At 55.4% G+C, this 3,625-nt stretch overlaps 1 protein-coding gene across 2 annotated transcripts in view; it reads left to right on the forward strand.

Moving 5' to 3' along the window:
• The first annotated feature begins 341 nt into the window (after positions 1–341).
• SAMD14 (sterile alpha motif domain containing 14) overlaps positions 342–3,625 on the forward strand; it is a 20,266-nt gene continuing 16,982 nt past the window's right edge. For both annotated transcript variants that reach the window (XM_006105262.3, XM_023746323.1), the window contains exon 1: positions 342–423. The gene's annotated coding sequence lies outside the window, so the exon portion shown is untranslated. The remainder of the gene's footprint in view (positions 424–3,625) is intronic.

The following is a 3,625-nucleotide window of genomic DNA, read 5'->3' on the forward strand; positions in this document are numbered from 1 at the left end:
CCTCTAGCACTTCTCTGCCTAGTTATACTTCTATGACTTCTATGTCCCTCTTTTTCTGTTTCCTCTTTCCTTCCTTTTAAGGCCAATTGTTGGTACCTCCGTCCTCCCGTTTATTTGATCGTCCTTTGGCTCCTTTTCCCCACCCACCACCCGCCTAATCCACCCTCCTACGGATGATCTTTTTTTCATTGTTTTCCCGTTCAACACTGCGGTGCCCTTCTTATTCCCCCCAAACCCTCCCTGTTTTCCTCATTACCACCCCTCCGGCTTCAATACCCTTTTCGCCTCCCCTTCCCACTCCTGGGATGGACCGGACCGAGCCCTCCCGGAGCCCCCCGAGGCCGGGGTACGGCCCCCGCCCGGAGCACCAGGGGCCCGAGGGGTTCTTTAGGCGCCGGACGCTGAAGATGACCGATGCTGGAGGTGAGGGGCCGGGACCCGGGCGGGCGGGAAGCGGGGCTGCGGGGGGACCCCGAGGGGGGCTGGACGGAGTGAGGCGGCGGGGCCTTTCTTCCCCGTCCCTGGGGGGCTGCGCGGAGCCGGGAGCCGGGCTGTCAGGGGGGGGGACGGAGACGGGATGGTGTCCCTAATCCTCTCCCTCCAGCCCGCTGCCGGGATAAATTAATTTAAAAAACTGGCGTGGGAGGAGGGGGAGAGGGCTTAACTCTCTCTTGTCCAACGCCGCGAGGGGCTGATGGATTGGAAAGAAACTGTCCGAGAGGCTCTGATGGGGGGTGGGGGCCCTAGGGGTGCAGTGGGTGCCCTGCCCTCCGCCTCTCCCCCAGCTCCAGCTCCAGCGGCGCCGGGGGCGGGGGGCCGCTTGCCGGACGCCCCAAGCCTGGGCCTATGGGAGAGGGGCTTGGCTTTCTCTGGCTGCACAACTGCCTCCTCCCACCCCAGCCTCCTCTGCCGGCCATTCCTCCAGCCTTTCCCAGTTGCACTTCTCTCTCGGTCCCGTTCTGCTCCTCCTGGGCGCCTTTCCTCCAGCTGCCCGGCTGGGGCCACCCCTCTCCACAGCCCCCCTTGGGCCTCACTCGGGGCTGCCGGTGGCCCTCTCCACCACCGCTCTCCCCAGCCCTGCTGTCTCATCTCCTTCCTTCTCTCTGGGGCTCTGTGGATTGACCCCCGCACCCCAACCGGTCTGTTCCTACTACCCCTTCTCTCTCCGGGCTGTGCCCCTTTCTTTCTCCTTCTCCTTCCCCTGGGTCCCAAGAAGCTTTGAGCTCACCTGGCTCCCAGAAAAGGGTCAAAGGTCATTGGAGCTCCTCTTCCGAGAATTGGAAGGAGCGCCCAGTAGAGTCAGAGCTCAGACTGTGAGCGGAGGGACAGGTTCATCTCTCCCTATGGCAGTTACCTGGTTGAGTGTGTGTGTGTGTGTGTGTGATGGCTCAGTTTGGAATGAGGGGGTTGAGTGGGAGAGGCCCGGTGACCCCCTGGATGTCCTGCTTCCAGAGTAAGGAGGGTCCTCCAGCCACAGGGAGTTGGTGGGCGAAGGGAGGGGAAGAAAGCAGTTTGTGCTGAATCAGGATGGATTGGGCGCAGGTGTGAGCTGGAAGCCCCGCCCTCCCCTGAGGGCACCTGACAGAGGGCTCCTTTCACCAGAGGGTCTCCACCTGGACTGGCCTTGAATAAAGAACACCTGGGCCCCTTGCTTTACTCAGTGGTTAGAGCGGTGGGTTGGGGGTTCGATTCCCAGTCAAGGGCATGTACCTGGTTGCAGGTTCAATCCCTGGCCCAGTTGGTTGGGCTGCTGGAGGGGGAGGCAACCAATTGATGTATCTCTCTCACATCAATATTTCTCTCTCTCTTTCCCCCTCCCTTCCTCTCTCTAAAAATCAATGGAAAAAATATCCTCACTACTCGGGCAAGGATTTAAAAAATTTGAAATCAATAAAAATGTTAAGAAAAGAGCACATGGGATCTCCATGTCAGGTAGTCTGAGGAGTCACCACAGCTTCCCTCAGGGAGCCTCCATTCTTATCTTTTTTTAAATTTACTTTTTCTTTTTAAATCCTCACCCAAGGATATGCTTGTTTGTTTGCTATTGATTTGAGAGAGAGAAAGAAAGAGAAACACCAATGTGAGAGAGAAACATCTATCAGTTGATCAGTGTTTCTCGTATGTACCTGACCGGGGATCGAACCCTCAACCTGAGTATGTATCCTGACCCCGAGTACAACCTATGACCTTTCCTGTGTGGGACAATGCTCCAACCATACTGGCCAGGGCTCCATTCTTTTTTTTAAAAATATATTTTATTGATTTTTTACAGAGAGGAGGGGAGAGAGATAGAGAGTTAGAAACATTGATCAGCTGCCTCCTGTACATCTCCCACTGGGAATGTGCCCACAACCAAGGTACATGCCCTTGACTGGAATCGAACCCTGGACCCTTCAGTCCACAGGCCGACGCTCTATCCACTGAGCCAAACCGGTTTCGGCAGGGCTCCATTCTTATCTTCAGAGCGTCCCTAGTCTGGTGGGGAATACTGCCCCCGCTCCTCAGGGAGCTCCCATTCAGATGTGGGAGAGATATGACCCACTTAGAGAATCAATGAAATATGAAAAATTCCTCACTTCCCAGTGCTTGGGTAAGGGTGGACTTAGAAGTTATGTAGACACATGGGAGGACGGAGGGCTATCTAGGACGGCTTTCTGGAGGAGGTGGCAGCTGTGTGCTGGTCAGATGCAGCTTTGTGATGGAATGAGGAAATGTGGTTTATTCTTAGGGGCAGCTTCCCTGCCCCTCTGGCCCCTCAGGACAGGAAGAGGGGTCCTACAACGTCTTTGCTACTTGCGCCCAGAGTTCAGGAATGGCGGGAGGGTTCTTGGAGGGCCCGTATACCTGGCCTCTTCTGATACCTCATTTCCTGTTTTCAGCCCCAAGCACCCATAGAGCCTGCTTCTCCCAGTTCTAGCCAGTATGGAGCAGCCCCCTTTCCTCTACCTTTCTCCCCTCGGTGTCCTTTCCTTATGAGCATCTTCCAAAACTGCAGATCCTCACCCAGGATAGGGCTGAGGGGCGGGGGTCCCGGGTCAAGGTGACGTTCTGCCAATTATCTCCTGCATCTTGGTTTCCACACCTGTAACGTGGGGATACTAAGCGTCCCAAGCCTGGCTAGCGCTCCGTAAGATGATGTCTCTGTAATAACAGGACAGCTGGGAAAGGCCCCAGGCACGTGACTTAGCTTTCTTACACCTACCACATGTCTGGTCTAACCCAGTGCCTGCCCTTCTCATGCAGACCGGAGTGTTAGAAGTAACTGGAGCCCTAGCCAGTTTGGTTCAGTGGATAGAGCGTCGGCTTGTGGACCAAAGGGTCCCGGGGTTGATTCGGTCAAGGGCATGTACTTTGGTTGTAGGCTCCTCCCCAGCCCAGGCCCTGGTCGGAGCTCATGCAGGAGGAAACCAATGGATGTGTTTCTCTCACATCAATGTTTCTGTCTTCCCCTCTCCCTAAAAATCAATGGAAAAATATCCTGGGGTGAGAATTAAAAAACAAACAAACAAACAAACAAACAAACAAAAAAGAAGTAACTGGAGATCATGGCCCTGGAATGCAGTGTGCCCCTGCCCGAGCTTCCTCGCTCTCCCTTCATCCAGTATTCCCCTACCCCTCTGACACC

Source organism: Myotis lucifugus, unplaced genomic scaffold (genome assembly GCF_000147115.1).
Source record: "Myotis lucifugus unplaced genomic scaffold, Myoluc2.0 scaffold_655, whole genome shotgun sequence".
Lineage (NCBI taxonomy): Eukaryota > Metazoa > Chordata > Mammalia > Chiroptera > Vespertilionidae > Myotis > Myotis lucifugus.